This window comes from Equus caballus, chromosome 2 (assembly GCF_041296265.1).
Source record: "Equus caballus isolate H_3958 breed thoroughbred chromosome 2, TB-T2T, whole genome shotgun sequence".
In the NCBI taxonomy this organism is placed as follows: Eukaryota; Metazoa; Chordata; class Mammalia; order Perissodactyla; family Equidae; genus Equus; species Equus caballus.
The window spans coordinates 70440540-70460325 of NC_091685.1; positions in this window are offsets into that span (position 1 = coordinate 70440540).

The window sequence follows — 19786 nt, forward strand, 5'->3', positions numbered from 1 at the left end:
GATATGTTGTTTTCAATTCTATTTATGTGGTATATTTCAATCAAACCTGTTTTCTGAATGTTTCATCATTCATTTTCTACATTAAAGTGTTTATTTTCAGTATCTACAGGCTTGAATGATTAAGATACATTAGAGTCACTTAGAAAATAGTTGTAGACGTCCTTTGACTAGATGAAAAATCAATGTAACAGACTTAAGGAACTCACAGGTGATTATTAGAAAATCTAAAGGATATATGCATATATTGAGATCAATACACAAAAAGTGATTTTATTTTGACATACTAACAATTAAAAATTCCAAAATAAACAATTCCATATACACTATCATCAAAATGATAAAATATATAGGAATAAATTTAACAGTGCAAGACTTGTACACTAAAAATTATAAAACATTGCTAAAAGGAATTTAAAAAGATGTAAGACATAAGTAAATGAAAAGATATTCCACGTTCATTGATTGGAAGATTTAATATTGTTAAGTTGGCAATACTCCTTATATTAATCTACAAATTCAATAATATGCCTAGCAAATTCAATAAAATGCCTAGCAAAATTTCAAAAATGACAAGTTTCTCTGAAAATTCATGCAGAATTGCAAGAAATCTAGAATAGCAAAAGCAATCTTAAAAAAGAAGAAAAAAGTTGTAGGATTCATACGTCCCAATTTAAATTTACTAAAAGGCAAGAGTCATCAAGACGGTATGGTGCTGGCATACAGATTAACATTTAGATCAATGGAATGGCACTATGAGTCCAGAAATAAGCCCATACATTTTTGATCAATTGACTTTTGACAAAGATGTCAGGAAAACTTATTGGAGAAAGGATAGTCTTTCCAAGAAATGTTGTTGAGACTACTGTCTACCAACACGCCAAAGAATAAAGGTGGCTGCCTTCCTTACAGCGCAGACAAAAACTAACTCCAAATAAACTACCAACTATATCTAAGAGATAGTACTATAAAATTTTTAGAAGAAAATATAGGAGTAAATCTTTGTGATCTTGGGTTCTTAAATACAAAAAGAAAGCACAAATGATACAAGTGAAATAGATAAAATGGACCACATCAAAATTAAAAAATGTGTGCTGCAAACAATACTGTCAAGAAAGTGAAAACATAGCCATAGAATAGGAAAAAACATTTGCAAATAATGTATTTTATAGTGGAGTTTTATCCAGAATATAAAAAACAATGCTCCTACAATTCAAAAATAAAAGGAAAAATAGTCTAATTAAAATAGGAAAAAGATTTAATAGACATTTCTCCAAAGAAGAGACAATAACCACACAAAAATATGCTCTACGTTTGTTGTCAAGGAAATCGAAGTGAAAATGAGAAGGATTGACCACTTCACAACCAGTAGGATGGCTATAATCAAAAAGACAATAACAAGTATTGGGGACAATGTGTCGAAATTGGAACCCTCATATATTGGTGCAGGGGATATATAATTGTGCAGCCACTTTGAAAAACGGTTGACAGTTCTTCAATATGTTAAACAGAATTACCATATGAACCCACAAATTCATTCCTTGAAACATAATTAAATTAAACATACATCCACACAAAAATTGGCGCACAAATATTCCTATCAGCACTGTTCACAATAGGTAAAAAGTGGAAGAGAACCTAAATACTCATCAACCAATGAATGGATAAATAAAACGTGGTATATCCTTCCTACATCTGGAAGTTGCAACTATATAAACTAATGATGTACATAACCCCATACAGTGATCTCATACCTAACCAACTAATTAATACTCTTTCTATTTCAGGATAAAAATCACCCAAGAAGCTGAACTATTTTACTATCTTGCATTGGACATTTTTAATTTTTCAAATTATACTATAAATTCCATGAGGTCAAGCATTGTGTGGCCCAGAACACTGCTCACATATGTGTATGTGTTCAGTAAATTACTGCTAATTGCCTCCCGTATATTCAGACATTGTTAAATGAAGCTGAGCAAGGTAAAGATTTAAACCATTTTCAGTGAAGATAAGCTTGCTTTGAGTTACATGGCAGGTTAGCGCAAGAGGACACAAAATACATGGACAAATGAAATGACAAAATATTGTTCTTTAGTGAAAGATTAGCTAAAATATAAAATTTATTTACCATATCCTATATCCTTCCCTGTGCCTCTTAAATGCTCAGGAAAGATGCAAAGCAAAATGATAGCAGAATGTAAGTAATTCATCTAGAAACAAATTCCATTCTCTAACCCACTTCTCTCGTTTGCCAAAAAAATTGTTTTATATTTTGCAAAAATGAAGTATCTCCATGTTTCTCCCTCAAATAGCAAGCAATAGGCCAACATAACATTAAGATTTTGGTATCTCATATGCAGCTAAGAGAAAGAAAGCATAAATGCCTTTAATAGTCTATAATGTAAATAATAGATTGTTGGCATTTTGATGTTTAAATGAAGAGAAGTATAACTCCTACTCTATAAATATATCTTCTCATTCATGTTTAATTATAAAGGATGTAAATAATAATGTTACATGATAAATGGATATGTCTACTGCTTATATTTATCATACTAATTAAAATCAGAATGATAGCTGTTTAGAAAACAGTAGTAATCATGACAAATTTTTCTTTTTGGTATTCACCAGTATCTAGGCAAGTTAATTAATGAAAATATTAATATATTTACATTGTTTAAAACTCTTACAGTTTGAATCTTATTTAACAATATGGTTAACAAATATATTTACTGAGCAATTGCTAAAGAGAGGAATAGGGAGGGGAAGTGCTTAAAATTAAGACCTTAAGGGACTTATAATCTAATTGTGAGATGAGAGAATACACAAATAGGTAAAAGCCAAAGAAAGTTAGTTGCCGAAGAAGTAGTCCAAGTATTAGCCTGGTATAAAGAAGGAAAATATATTTTGTTTAAGAAAGATTAAAAAAATAAATAAAGCATATGACGTATTATTTGAAGGGACTCTGTCCATTTATTTTCTTATTTAAAATTCAGAGGCAGAAAATTAAGCAAAGCTTATTTTTATAGATTATATTATGGCATATTCATTGTCATTTAATTCGTAATGCTATTCAATGCTCTATATAAAGTCAAAGAAAGCCATAAAATGTGTCCCACTGCTGTCATAGGATTGAAAGGCTTCCACTGGAAATTAAGAGTTATTCAGGAGTTATTTAGAGGAAAGAAAACATGATAAATGAAAAAAGATATTAACAGTTCCTATTTCACAGACTCCTCATGTTCAGCTCTCACCTATTTCCCCAGAGTTTGATTCCTGAATAGGGTTTTATGCCTTGAGTGTTTTCTCCTGTTTTGGCCTCTCCCCGTATCCACATTTCAAACTGACTTCTCTTTTTGATTTTTTAAGCATTTTGCTTCAAAAGCACCCATTATTGTATAATTAATAAATCACGTGACTTGTTCATAACAAATAATTGATTTGGAGATTAAATAACTTTAACATTCTATGGAATTCAAACTTCATACAAAATATTTTGCTTATAAAAACACTCCTAGGGGGCCGGCCTGGTGCTGTAGTTGTTGGGTTTGCTCATTACACTTCGGTGGCCTCGGGTTTGTGGGTTGGGATCCTGGGTGCAAAGCTACACACTGTTCATCAGGCCAGGCTGTGGTGTCATCCCACATACGAAATGGAGGAAGATTGCCACAGATGTTAGCTCAGTGACAATCTTCCTCAAGTAAAAAGAGGAAGATTGGCAACAGATGTTAGCTCAGGGCCCATCCTCCTCATCATAAAAAAAAATTCCTCAGAAATCTGATTTAAACAATTATGTTAAAATTTAAAAGATTTGTTTTCCTATTGTAGCCTTCATTTCTCTATTTCTGACCTCATTTGTATTTTATATATTTTCAAAAAAATTTCTAGACGTGGTTGAATTTCTGTTGAATCAACAACACTGTCTCCTATGTGAACAAAGCTCTAAATTTGAGGGGAAGATGCTATACTTAGGATGGCATTCTGTGTTAAGGAACAGAACACAAAGGCTTAACATGGCTGGAGATATATAAGATATATATCAATACTTGATATAAGAAACTTATACATCTTATAAGTATCTTATACATAAAAGCATATTTATAAGATGTATATCAATACTTTATATCCAACTATAAAGTAAATATTAATTTTCCTTCATCCTCAAGATATTCTTCCCAACAATTAATTTAATTTCTGAAATTTTAAATAATGTCATTTATAATGTAACCTACTGAACTGTCAGATTCTGTAGTAAGGACAAGAAATATTTACCATCTTCCCAATGAAGATAGGGACCAGCGAAAGTGATGTCTTTGTTACACCTAAGAGAAAATTCAGTCTCCCATTGTCTGTGATCATAACTAATAGGAGAATCATATTTTTATCTGAATTATGAAAAACCATCAGGTAAATGTTATTATAAATCTATATCAATTTACGAATTTGAACTGAAATTTTAACTTGAATATATGAATTATGAATTTGAATTTTATGGACACAGATATGTATTTTAATTAGTTCCAGCTTAAATGACTCATGAATCTTATGAGAATTGTGTCTTCCGCATCTCAAGAAACTAGTTTCGTTTCTTAGTGGTGTAAACAAACGGAAGCAATGATATACTATTGGTGTTTTGATCATCTATATTAAACTAGAATAACACCTTTTAATTTAACTAACTTAAAAAACAAACATTTATTTTGTCCTTCAATATACTGAGTTCATTTAGGACTCTAGAAATAGAAAGAAATTTAATATTTCTTAATGACCAGTTTTTCACATTGTGAGACGTAAGAGAAGTGCTTTGTTTTCCATGAAGAAAGTACTTTAATGAGGATCAGAGCTACATAGAAATGTATTCATAAAATCAATCCACAAAGATTTGTACCCAACTATTATGTACTATTATTCATCTTACTACCAGAAGTTTGTACTCTTTGACCAACATCTCATTTCCCCTATTCCCTAGCCCCTAGCATCTGCCATTCTAGACTCTGTTTCTACGAGTTCAGCCTTTTCAGATTCCAAGTATAACTGATATGGAATTCAAACTTCATACTGTATTTCTTTTTCTCTGTCTCACTTATTCACTTAGCATAATGCCTTCAAGGTCCATCCATGTCACAAATGGCTGGATTTCTTTCTTTCTCATGGCTGAATAATATTCTATTGTGAGTATAATATATATACTACATCTTCTTTATCCATTCATCCATTGATGGACACATAGGTTGTTTCCATATCTTGGTATTGTGAATAATGCTGCAACGAACATGGGAGTGCAAATATAACTTTCAGATCCTGTCTTCATTTCCTTTGTATTTATACCCAGAAGGGAATTTCTACATCTTATGATAATTCTACTTTTATGTTTTTGAGGAACTTCCATATTGTTTTCCATATTGGCTGCAACAATTTATATTCCCACCAAGAGTGCACAAGTGTACCCTTTTCTTCACATCTTTGTCAGCACTCATCTTGTATTTCTTCTTTTTTTTTGGTTGGAGAAGATTCACCCTGAGCTAACATATGTTGCCAAGCTTCCTCCTTTTGCTCAAGGAAGATTCCCTCTGAGCTAACATTTGTGCCAATCTTCCTCTATCTTTTATGTGAGTCTCTGCCACAGCATGGCTGTCAACAAGTGGTGTAGGTCTGTGTTCAGGAACCAAACCTGGGCAACAGAAGTGAAGCATAACAAACTTAACCACTAGGCCACAGAGCCAGTCCTCTCTTGTCTTTCTTGGTAGCCATTCTAACAAGTGTGAGATGTTATCTCATTGTGGTTTTGATTTGCATTTCCTTGATGGTCAATGATATTGAGCACCTTTTCATGTACCTGTTGGTCATTTATATGTCTTTGGAAAAATTTTTATTCAGTACCTCTGCCCAATTTTTAGTCAGACTGTTTTTTGTTTATTGAGTTGTATGAGTTATTTATATATTTTGTATATTAATCACTTATCAGATATATGGTTCACAAATATTTTCTCCCATTCTGTAGATTTCCTTTTTGTTTTGCTGATGGCTTCCTTTGCTGTGCAGAAGCATTTTAGTTTGATTATGCTTTTGATCTTGTTGTCTTTGCTTTTGGTGTCATATCCAGAAAATCATTTCCAAGCCCAATGTCAAAGAGCTTACCCACTATGTTTTCTTTATAACAAAGCTATAGTAATCAAAACAGTATGGTATTGGCATAAAAACAGACACAAGATCAATGGAACAATGGAACAAAAGAGAGAGCCCAGAAATAAACCCCACCTATAAGGTCAATTAATCTATGACAAAGAAGGCAAGAATGTACAATAGGGAAAATACAGTCTCCTCAACAAATTGTGTTGGGTAAATTGGACAGCTACATGCAAAAGAATGAAACTGGGCCACTTTTTTACACCAAATACAAAAAAATGAATATTTATTAACAGGTTATTTATTAATAATGGATTTTTTCATTCAAAATGGATTAAAGACTTAAATGTAAGACCTGAAACTATAAAACTACCAGAAAAAAACAGGAAATATACTCTTTGACATCAGTCTTAGCAATATTTTTTTGTATGTCTCATTAGGCAAGGGCAACAAAAGCAAAAATAAACAAATGGGACTACATCAAACTAAAAAGCTTTTTCATAGTGAAGGAAAGCATCAACAAAACAAAAAGGCAATGTACTGAACAGGAGAATATATTTGCAAATGATATATCCAATAAAGGGTTAATATCCAAAATATATAAAGAACTCATACAACTCAATACCAAAAACACAAATAATCTGATTAAAAAAATAGGCAGAGGACCTGAATAGATATTTTTCCAAAGAAGACATACAGATAGCCAACAGGTACATGAAAAGCTTCTCAACATCACTAATCATCAGGGAAATGAAAATCAAAATCACAATGAGCTACCACTCACACCTATCAGAATGGCTGTTATCAAAAAGACAAAAAATAACAAATGTTGGCAAGGATATGGAAAAAAAGGAATCCTTCTGCACTGTTGGTGGGGTGCAACCACTATGGAAAACAGTATGGAGTTTCCTCAAAAAATCAAAAATAAAACTACCGTATGACTCAACAATACCACTTCTAGATATGTACTGAAGAAAATGAAAACACTAATTCAAAAAGATATATGCACCTCTATGTTCATTGCAGAGTTATTTACAACAGCTAAGATATGGAAGCATCCTAAGTGTCCATTGGTAGATGAACAGATAAAGAAGATGTGGTGTGTATATACACAATTAAATATTACTCAGCCATAAAAAAGAATGAAATCTTTCCATTTGTGCCAACATGGATGGATCTAGAGGGTGGTATACTATGTGAGAAGAGCCAGACAGAGAAAGTAGAATATCATACGATTTCACTTATATGTGGAATCTACAGAAAAACAGAACAAAACAAACACAGACTCATAGATACAGAGAACAAATTGGTGATTGGCAGAGGGCAGGGGGGGTGTTGGAAGAGCAAAACAGATGAAGGGGATAAGAGGCACAAACTTTCAGTGATAAAATAATAAGTCACAGGGATGTAATGTACAGCATAGGGAATACAGTCAACAATATTGTAATAAGTTTATATTATGACAGATGGTAACTAATCTTATCAGGTGATCTTTTTTTTTTGGTGAGGAAGATTGGCCCTGAGCTAACATCTGTTGCCCATCTGCCTCTTTTTACTTGAGGAAGATTGGCCCTGAGCTAACATCTGTGCCAATTTTCCTCTATTTTGCTTGTGGGATGCCACCATAGCATGGCTTGATGTGTGGTTTGTAGGCCCACGCCCAGGATCCAAAACCACAAACTCCACGCCACCAAAGCAGATCACATGAACTTAATCACTGTACAGCAGGCCAGCCCCAGTGGCGACCGTTTTTTAATGTAAATAAATGTCGAATCACTATGCTGTACATCTGAAACTAATACAATATTGTATGTCAACTATACTTCAATAAAAAATTATTAATCAGAGATAAGTCACATATTTTTGATTTAAGAGTCTGGCTAGTGGCTAACATGGAGGTGACTGTGAGGCTTGTAGGTTACAGAATAATCAAGTTTAGTTTTGGCCATATTAATTTTAAGATGTCTATTATATATCTAATTAGAAATGACAATTATACAGTAAGATAAATTCATCTGGAGTTCTTAATAAAGATGAGGACAGGAGACATATATTGGAAATGCTTCTTTAATGTGAGTGTGAAATTCTCCACAGTGGTATTTGATGCTCTGAACATATTGCAGATGCATTCTAAAATATTAGACTAATTGTATTTTGAAAGACTTAGTTGGAAAAGCAGGTTTTTTAAAAATTTTAAACTGTATATTTATCACTTTAATGGCTGTCACTGTGATACAAAACAACATAGAAAAACATCCTGAATTCTCCCCCAAATATACTTGCTACATATTAAAACAGATGATTACTAAAATTGCTTTATACAGAAATGTGAGGAAACAAAAGATGATGCCACAATGGCTAGATAAACCTTAATATTTTCATAAAATCAAATCCACCTATATAGTTAATGCTTTCTTACATTTGATTCTATTTGAACTGATAGAATTTTGACTCTACAATTGGCATAGATTTTATTACCATAAATTATGCTGGAAGTAATAATTCTTGTTGTAGAATATAGTCATATTCCTTTAAATAGGCCTAGAAATCTAATGACTAAATTGCATGAGGTTCTTTTGCGGCTTCTGAATATTGTACCTCATTTCTGCTCTGCATTTCAAATGTGGCTTCCTAAGCATGATGGAATATGCACAGTATGAAAATAATGTGCATATGATGATTGCCTTGCCTGCTAAATATGGTCCATTTATAGTCTGTTTTACAGACTATAATTCAGCATTAAGCTCTCAGATTTTATCAACTATCACCATAAAAATCATCCATATGAAAATCATTTTTCATGGTCTGCAACACCATTTTTCCTTCAACAACAGAAAATGTGTGAAAATATCAATTTTTTTCTTCTCTGATATACTCTGAGAAAAAGCAAACAAACAAATATAACCCAACAATTTAAAATTTCCTTAGTAGTTTTAATATTTGCACTCTGAATTTCACTTTATTACTGTTTTTACTTATTTACTTTTAATGGTAGAGTCTTATCAAGGAGGCCAAATATGTGAGAATATACACCTGGATACCTTTTTGATATTCATACCTCTTGAAAAGTTCCAAAGGAATTTCCACATCTGGGAAAATTCTCTATAAGGTTGTTGTCATGTTAATTCAGGGTGGGAAAAGACTGTCAATGTCATCTTTTTTGATGGCAAATTACTTTTTCTAGTTCAACTAGTATCATAAGAATCTCAACATTTATATAATCCCAAATCATAAGAAAATTACCTGCAAATGGAAGTAAATTAAATAGTTTAAATGTGGAATTTTAATTTTTAGCGGGGAAAACTATTGATGATACAAAATTTAAAATAGAGGGAAACAGGAAGTATAGACATTCTAGTTAGAAGATGTCTGGAGATAAGTCCACCTCTGCAGTCTGCCCTGGGTACCAAAATAACTAGCAACTGTAGACACTACTAGCTTACATTGCTCATAAAATCCCATTTTCAATATTGTGTTTAGCCTTTGTAGCATTTTGGAGCCCAACATAAATACTGCTTTTTATATCTGGTATTTTTTAGAGACCCACATGAAAGGAGAACCTGAGAATAATTGAAGACAGAAGTAAGATGAAGAAAGAAAAGCTACTATAAGAGTGATTATTGAAGTCAACACTGAAGCCAAGAGGTGCTCATTCCTGTTCAGGAGCTTCCGATGAAAATAAGATGCTTCTCAGAATTATCAACCTAAGGATTGACCTTGAGAAGTATTTATCCACCAGATCTTCTTCCATCTGGTTGAGATTTTAATCAGAGGTGTTAACTCAAGCATACACGTACAGAACAAAAGTGCAGGGGAGGTGTGAGTCATAGTCTTTATAAAAGACTTAGTAATGGGGGGTTAGCAAAATAATGCAGCTCCAACTGGCAATAAGGCTGGCTTTGATATTCATCACCTCCATCTTCTACAAATCTCATATACAAATTTGTTAATTCTACTTTCTAAATATTCAGTAGTCTGTGATTCACCATAACTGCTTCTACGTCCTTTTTTAAAAATTACCTTACCTGGTACCTGGCACTTCATAAGCAATAAATAGCTGTTTAACAAAAGAATTAATTAATAACAAAGCTGAGTAATTTATCTTCACGCCTCCACTCTTACCTCCCTCAAACCCATATACTGCCTTTTTGCCAGAGTTAGTTCTAAAAGATAAAGGAAAATAATAACTTGTTCCACAATCCCATTTGCAATAAATTAAAATCCAAACTCCTTTGCATGGACTATAGGGTCACATCATCTGAGCACTGCTTATATTTCTTGCTTTCTCTTTTGAAGTCTATATACAGTTGCAAGTACTCTTCTTCTAGGGATTCTCGCCCCCCAGGGAAATTTTATTTGATTCTTTAAGACTAGGGATTTCCTCATATAGAATTTTTAAAAATATTTTCTATAGGAACACTTATTGTGATGCATTGTCCCTATTCCCCTGTCCTCTAACTAGAGGTGAGCTCACTGAAATGGGGATTTCCTGTTTTGTCTAATAACCAGCATAAAGCCTGGTACATAGCAAGTATTCAAGATTTTTAAAACAACTTTCATCCATATTTTTTTCTTTTTTATACATTTGTGAGAAGATGTTCACTGCAACATTCTTTCTTTGCTTTGCTTTTTTTTATTTTTTAGTTTTTGGTGAAGAAGGTTGGCCCTGAGCTAATGTCTGTGGCCAATCCTCCTATTTTTGGTCAGGAAGATTGTGGCTGAGCCAATGTCTGTGCCAATCATCCCCTATTTTTGCATGTGGGATGCCACCACAGCATGGCTTGATGGGTGGTGTGTAAGTCCATGCCAGGGATTCAAACTCACAAACCCTGGGCTGCCGAAGTGAAGTATGCTAACTTAACCACTATGCCACTGGGCCAGCCCGCATGTATCTTATCTTTATATTTTGCTTTTTATTTGCCTTCTCAGACAGCCCTATCCTAACCTCACAAATACGCCATATTTTCTACCATGTCCCTTGGCCTTTGCTTGCTTCTAGCTTGGCAATCCAACAATCCAGCTTCAAAGGTTACAAGATTTGAGATTTCCCAACTTTGCACAAACCTTCTCCTTCATTCTTGTTGTCTAGCTCTTGCTCTCTAAAGAGTTTGGACATTGGAAGGGAGATTGGTTACCTTTCATAGAGCTTCAAAAGCATGACTTTGAGTCTGCTCTCACTGCAATGGTGTCATATATGTAGATAATATAAAAAATCAAGAGAAAAAAATCTCTCTGGTTATTTATTCATAACTGAGACAATCTCCTGTTTAAAAACATAGTCATATATTTTTAATCAATGTAAGACAGAATTTTAAAATAATTATTTTACTCCTCATAGAAAGAATATAATCTCAAAAGTGTGTTGGGCCGGGCCACAGAGGGATAACCCAAATTTTTCAAGAAATAAAATGGAATAAACTAGCTCATAGCCTTTTCATAGAAGATGATTCTAGAGGGAAAGGAAGGCATACCTCTTACGGAACCTCTAACTTGTGCCAAACACCACACTTATACATCACAGTCAGTTAAAGGGAAAAGCCATTCATTGAGTTACCTATTAGGTGTAAGGTCTCATGATAGGTGCCAGGAAGGAAAGAAGGAAGAAAGGAAGGAGGGAGGGAAGGAAGGAAGGACGAAAGGAAGGAAGGAATGAAAGAAACAAGATTCCACACCAGCCTTCAGGGAGAACACAATCTTCACAATACTCCTTTTGGACAGGTAATATTATATCCTTACAGAAAATAAATGACATCCCTGAGGCCACATTCAATAAATGGAAAGACTATAATAGGAACTCAGGTCTGTCTGTGTCAACAAACCTATGTTCTGCAACTCATTTTCCTGGACCACAGAGAAGCATGCAAGACGAATCTGCTCTGGTTTATCCAACAGAAATATTCTGAAAGAAAACACGGCAAAATCTTACTTAATACAGAGGTAACAGAAAGCAATTAAATTTTTGTCCAAATATCTAAAATGTGGGATTTTGAAAAATAGCTAATAGTCTAATTAGCAGTGAAGTTGCTGAAAAAGATAAGTGAAATTTATCTTGACTTAAAAAAATTAGCCATTTTCTTTGTTTTCTGAGAGTGACGTTCACGAGAGTCAGTTTTATTTTGGAAAAAGCAAATCACCAGACATGCGAAAGCAGACTCTTTTAGTACTTCTGGAGGAAAAAAGTAGGTAAAAGATGGTTTCCTCAAGGGAGGTTGATGAAGGAAAGCATATGCAAAACATTCGACATTTCTGAGTTTCACAAAACGAAGAACTTCTACTGGAAAACTGAAAAGTTAATCCTCAAGGGAAACCCCTTTCTTACAACTAAAATATGAAGGCTTTTCAGGGACACTAAACATCCAAGAAGGGAATAATACTGCATAAAGTTTCCTTTGGAAAAGTTTCCTTTGCTCCTGCAATCTTAATTTTTCTCCTCTAATAGGCAGGCATTATCTGTTCCTCTCAGCTTCTCCAAGTCTCAAGTCCTCAATGAGTTCAGTCAGAGCCTTCTCCCCGGGAGTCGGAACAATCTCTTTGAACTACTTTTCTCTTTCATATTCACCCTACACACTGCATTTAGACTTGTCTTCCTAAATCTCTTTACATATCAAATGATAAGCCTGGCTCTTATAACTATTTTTCACTTCAACTAGTAAGTTTTCTTTTGCTAGACATAGACCTACCACTGCATTTAAACCCAATGGCATGCTTAAGGTTATTAATTTACGACATAGGAGGAGTGGGAAAAAAGGAATGTGGCAGATTTTCCTTTACTGTTAGTAAACAATAGTTGAAGAAAGCAAAGAGAACTATGACTAAAAAACTGCATATGCCCATTCTAGTCTTACCTGCTCTCTAGGGGACTTCAATCAATTAGCCAGATTCTCTTTCTATCTTAATATTTCCAATGCCATTGTTTCCTTTTCCTCTACCTCCAAATATGCTCAGATATTCAAATATTAGAAAATAACTTGTAATCATTTCAAGCTATCTTCCTTCATTTCTGGTCCTTTGCTACTAAACTTTTTCAGAAAGTTAATTATCATTTATGCCTATAAGTCCTCTAGTTTAAATTTATTTTTCATTTTCTCATCATAATACTTAGCTAAAAAGTCAAATGGCTCTACATGGCCTAAAATTTAAAAAAATATCATCATTACTTTACTCAACTCTTACTACCTGTAGATTCTACCATCCATAGTCAACCACTTGGCATTCTCTAGATGTTTCTCCTGTTACTTAATTCTTTCTGCTACATAATAAACACTACTTGGTTTTCTAATATTAGACAGTACTGTATAATATATTTCAAATACAAAAGAGGGAAATTCAGCTTTTTTATACTATTGTTTCCTTTTCCTTAAAACATGCGATCCCTCTGTTCTCCTAATATTAGTTTAAAATTTATGCTTAAATCAATATTCAATATTTGCATCATTTTGCTAGTAAATGTTCTTCAATGCTGACCTATATTGTACTATATGATTACATTTTCCTTCTTGTCATGATGTTTTTTTGAAGTTAATTGTCTCATCTTTTAACTTAGTATTTTTTTACTTAATTACTCATCAATAATTAATATGAGAATATGAAAATCTTGCTACAGGACTCTCCTAATATGGTCAGGTACACGAGATGATTGATCCATTCCTTTCTTCCTTAGAGAGATGTCTTGAGGCGCCTTAACCTTCTTATTCTAACTGTGTGAGCTGCCCATCTCTCATCTCAGACATTCTCTTCCCTCTTAAGAATAGGAATCTATTCCTCTCTTTCATCACATCTCCCTTTTCCTAGATTCTATGTCTTTCTTCTTCCCTCCTTTTCTTCCTCCTTTCCTTCTTCCCTCCCTTCCTTCCTTTCTGTTTTATCCCTCATTTTTTAATCACATCCTATAGTAGCTTCCTGATATATGAAGGATAATTTTTGAGACATTCCACTTTTTAAAAACATGTTCCCACCTAACACTACAACATATATCCCTTGGTATATGATAATAAGTTGAAAACAACTTTCCCTTAGAATTTTGATGGAATTCTCCTATTTTCTTCTACATTCTGGAAGAAATTTATTTTGAGGATTCTAATGCCATCCTGATTCCTGATCACTTTCTTTATGAATCTGAACCATCAAAACAGACTTTATCCGTGTCTCATCTGTTTTGGACTCAACAGTCGGTGATTTTGCTAACATACAAATTTAATCACACCACCCTTTAGTTGTCATAATCAACTGTTCTTAGAAAGTGCACATTCCTTGGCATTTTTGACACCTTTGTTTATGCTCTGCCTCACCAGCCGCATCTCCTCAAGTCTTACGCTTTATGCCCTGAAATAATATGTACCTTATTTCGGCTAGCTGGAAATATGTACTCTTTCACATTTTGGCTTTTGTACGCATAATCACTTATCCTGGATCACTCTTTTCCCCAATCTTAGCTTTAACTTCTATTCGTCCTTCAGGTTCTAATTGCATTTGGTCCCTCAACCATGTGACAGCTCAGAACATACATCTCTAAACCAGAAACTAACACCCTGAATTGCATTTTTCTGTTTATGTCTGTTTCTTCTAGTAATTTGACAATTTCTTTAGATAAAGATTGTGCTGTGATTCATTTAGTATTTCCTTCCAAGTCCTAGAGAAACACCTAGATGTGGTAAGTATTTTCTTCTAATTAAATGGATTGGTATAAATCATATCTTTATTCCAAACCCCATCTGACACGCTGTCGTTTCCTTGAATTATGATCTTTTATCATTTTCCTATTAAATTCTCACATCTCTTTGAACTTCACATACATATATCACATTTTGCCTTGTACTAAACTTACTTTTATATACACTTAATTAACTAATTAGCAAACATGATTTTTTTTGATTGTTCAGCAGAAAATCTTACACCTCATAGTCACACAATGAGTTGACCTTAAAGAAGTAACAGGAAGGGGTAAATAAAATGTCTCTTTTCATTGGCCACTAAATATCATCATTCATTTGGGGAATTTGGTGGGGATCAGTGTAAAAAGTTTTAGAGTAACTAGCAGTGGCACTGTACAGTTGTCTCCACATATATAGGACATTAATTAATCAGGCGTGTGAAACTCAAAGAAAGCTAATATTAGCAAATACGTCTGTCAAATATATTTCATTTAAAATTTCTTTTTCCAAATAATTTCTTATCAAACTACAGAGATAATCACAAGAAGCTTATTACCCATCCTGGAAAAACAGATGTCATACAAAGCAAGAACAGGAAAATAAAGTATTTTCGTTAAATAAGACATCTAGCAAAGAACATTCCATCTGTGACTTAATTGTAAGGAGATTATGAGATATAAGACATCTAGAGCACTCTGACAAAGTACTTCTTAATCACTGAGGAGAAGAAAAAATGAACAAACTCTCCCAGTTTTAAAAAGCACTAGTTATTTCTAACTGTGAATTAAGAAAAGAATGAAAAATAGAAGAACTGAAACTTGATTCAGATTTTATGTTCTAAGTCTAAAATTCTCTAGTTTAATCAAGAATGTTAGGACTTCTCTTTGAACCTCACAATACTTATTAAAAACCTCTCTCTTTCTCAACATGCAAATAATGTATCACTGTGAATTCTCTAAGGCCAAAAAAATCAGTGGAAACTTATAAAACTTCAATATAAGTTCATTATCCTCTAAAATAGATTAGAATGTGAATTGAAAATGATAACCCTCTTGGAAAAATACATTTGCTTTCTCTGATAGAGGGCTGAAACGTGAAGAAGCCCCATATCACACCAATGGAGACAATGCCACGTAGAAGTCACAGGTGAAGACACTGGATCCCCACTGAATGGGTTCTTGTCCTGGATTCACAGACATCAGGGTTAGTCATTAACCTCCCTGTATCACATTCTCCACATTCTATAAAATAAGAATGTAATGTTACCTCGTAAGATTTTCAGCAGAGTTAGACAGGTAGTAAGCACAGTCCACATGGTAGCAATGGCCCTTGCAGTACAGGGCTGTGCTTGTGGGTAGAGGCCATCAGGAGGACTGTGGACTTCAGCAGGGTGGTTCAGGCCCAATGTTTAGGCTGTTTACCTCGACAAAGATAATCATTTCAGAGACGATCATGATCTAGATGCATGCCATTGTTCCTTATGTTTGCTTTCGTTTGTTTTAAAAACAAAATAAAGTTTTACAACCCATGTCGAGGCCTCTGAGAAATGTGTGATGAACAAATGAATGTACTTTTTCAGGTTGAGAACTACCAAGACAAGGTTCTCTGCTCATCTCAGAACCAACATGACAATAGCAAAGGCATTTATATTTTCTAAATATTAGTGAGTCTGCCACAGGGAATTGTGCTTCGTGCGTACTCTGTTAGTAGGTTAAAAAAAAAACCAGAAAACTAATACCTTCTCCTTAAAAACACATTCTAGCGCTGTTTCCCACATGAGTATACAAACACATATTTAATCTGTGAAAAACTGAAATAGCATATATTAGCAATAGTATTATTAGGTTCTATTTTTATAGCTTATTTCTAAATTACTTCATATTTTATATACCATATTAACTGACAAAGAAAACATTATTTGGTCCCATCCTGTTGGCCCACTAAGTTCAAGATGTTCCACTTCAGTGGTTTGGGTTGAGGTCCTGGGCACAGGCCTACACCATTTGTCTGTCGGTGGCCATGCTGCGGTTCCAGCTCTCATACAAAAAAAAGAGGAAGATTGGCGACAGATGTTAGCTCAGGGTGAAACTTCTCCAGCAAAAAAAAAAAAAAAGAGTTAACATTTTATATGAAAATGTGAGTGCCAAAATTCTAATAAAATAAAAATTAATTTTTGCTTTCATTTAATGGATAAAATTTAGCTACTGTGATTTCATTTTATTTGATTATTTATGTTTTTCCCATAAAAGTGATTTTAAGAGATATACAAAGATACATAAAATACAGCAAGGGACGCTAATTGGGAGATAGAAATTTTTACTTAAAATATCCTTGACTTTGTGCATATTTTTCCCTCATCCTGGTATACTCTTCTCTACTCTTACCCTTACCTTCTATTCACCCTTCAGGTTCTAGCTGAGGTTTGGTACCTCACCTTGTACCAGGCCCCACACTCATCTCTAAACCAGAAACTGGCATGTTTTCCTGATGGAGGCTTTACCATCTTCTCAGTCAAAAATGTGAAGAAAATATTAAAAGACAAAACTCACAACATAATGGAAAACTACAATTCTAATAAAATATCCTTTCAGAATTTGGAAGGCGTTTCTAGTAATTATAACTATAAACAAAACGGGGCTGAGTTGGAAATTGAGAAATGTATTAGTATTTTCCTCATGGCCTGCACAGTTTTAAAGTCATAACACAAAGGCCTGCTGGCTTAGTCTGCATCAAATGGAAAAGGGCAGCCATTTCTCTTTCAGGATGATGCCACTGGTTAAGGTAGATAGCATTGTTGCTTCAACCCTCGTTTTAGCCATCATTGCACATTGAGTTACACATTGTAATAGCATACTCTTTCTAAGAAACATCATTCTTTTTGGCAGAAACAAGAAGTAATCTGTTGGCAGAGTATGCTAAGAATTTTAGTTTTGAAGATGTCCCCTTAGTTCAAAGTGACAAAGAATCAGGCAGGGGGAGAAGAAGCCTGACTCTCCTCCCCTGGAATTAAGGCAACCTTGTACTGCATAAGGAAAACTCCTGTGAGAGTACAGGGTTTGCTGCAGTTGGGTATGTTAACATCCACTTTAACTGTAAATCTCAGAAAAGGATTTAACTGTCATCCAAGCAAGCTATTGGAACTAACAAGTGATAGTATCATGGGTGCCAAAATTAAGCTCAGGTACTATAATCAATCTGATTCCTATATACAGTACCAGCAGCAATCTAAAAAAAAAAAAGAATTTAAAAACACCATTTACAGTGACCTCAAAACCATGACATACTTAACAATAAATTAACAGATATCTTCTAGACCTGCACACTGCAAGCGGCAAAACATTGGGAAGAATTAAAGACCTAAAAAACAAAAGAGAGAGAGAGAGATGTCTTTTATGTATTGAAAGACAGTATTTTAAATATTTACTCTTCAAATTGATCTATAGCTTCAATGCAATTCCAATCATATTTCCATCGGAATTTTCTGTGGAGACTGATAAGCTGTTTTCACAATTTACACGGAAATCCAAAGGACTGAGACCATGTTATACAATTTAGAAAATAAAAAACAAATATTGAGTACTTTTACCAATTTCAAGACTTCCTTTAAAGATACAATAATCCAGACAGTGTGGTAATGACATAAGAATAGACATTTATACCAAGGCAATAAAACAGACTCCATAAATAGATCCACGCATATATGTGGTCAATTGATTTTCAACAAAATCAAGGTAATTTAATAGAGAAAACATATTTTCTAATAGTTTTGGAATATCTGGATATTCAGTTGAGGAAGGCCTGCAGTTTTTCTCAGTTTGACCGTGGTCATATACATTGGCAGCAATACTACAGAAATGGAGCTGTGCCATTCTCAGTGCATGTCATCAGGGAGTATGCTATGTCAATATGTCTTACTACCTTGATCAGTTGGTGTAAGTGGTGTCTGCCTGAGTTTCCCCACTGTAAAGTTATATATGTTTACCTTTAATAAGTACCTTGTGAGGAGATACTTGGAGTCTATGCAAATATTCTATTTCTCATCACACTTTTCCAAGCTAATTTTAACATCCATCAACCAATTTTGCCTGTGACATATATCACTAAAGTAGATACCACATGATGATTTCCTATTGCACTCATTACTTCTACATTTTACCATTAAAATTCTACTGTAGGAAAGAATTGTTCCTTCTTCTCCATTTATTTATTCATTTATTTATAGGCATGAACTAAATAATACTTATTTTATAGGTAATAATTGAATATCATTATTAATTTTTTGCTCACATTATTACAGCTTTGGCGGGTGGGAACTCTTTTGTTTGCCTCCTGTGTCCTTTCAACATGTCCCCATCAGTTCTGAGCATTTCCTTACTTGCTGGCACCATAAGATGTTCCAGGTTCATCTTGGACTTTCTCTGTCCCAGCACTGAAATTAAACATTTCTTCACGGAGCCCTGACACTTTTAACTGGATAATGGTGCTTAGAAATCAAACCTGGGTCCTAGATTTACTTATTGCTTCTGGGGTGCCAATGCTTGTAGTCTCAGCAGATAAAGCTAGGAAATACGTATGTATACTAACACACACATATATACATTTATTTTATCTCTGTATCTATCTTATATATATATATGTGTGTATATATATGTGTGTGTGTATATATATATATATATATATATATATATATATATATATTTTAGATTGGCCCTGAGCTAACCTTTGTGGCCAATCTTACTCTTTTTTTTTCCTTCTCCCCAAAGCGCACCCCCCTCAGTACATAGTTGTATATTCTAGTTGTAGTTCCTTTTAGTTGTGCCACGTGGGACACTGCTTCATCATGACTTGATGAGTGGCGCTAGGTCCACCCCCAGGATCTGAACCAGTGAAACCCTGGGCTGAGGAAGCCGAGTACATGAACTTAACCACTCGGCCTCAGGGCCGGCCCCTATCTAATAATTATATATTAGGAACAAACAAACAATCTTACGTTCATACTAATACTTTTA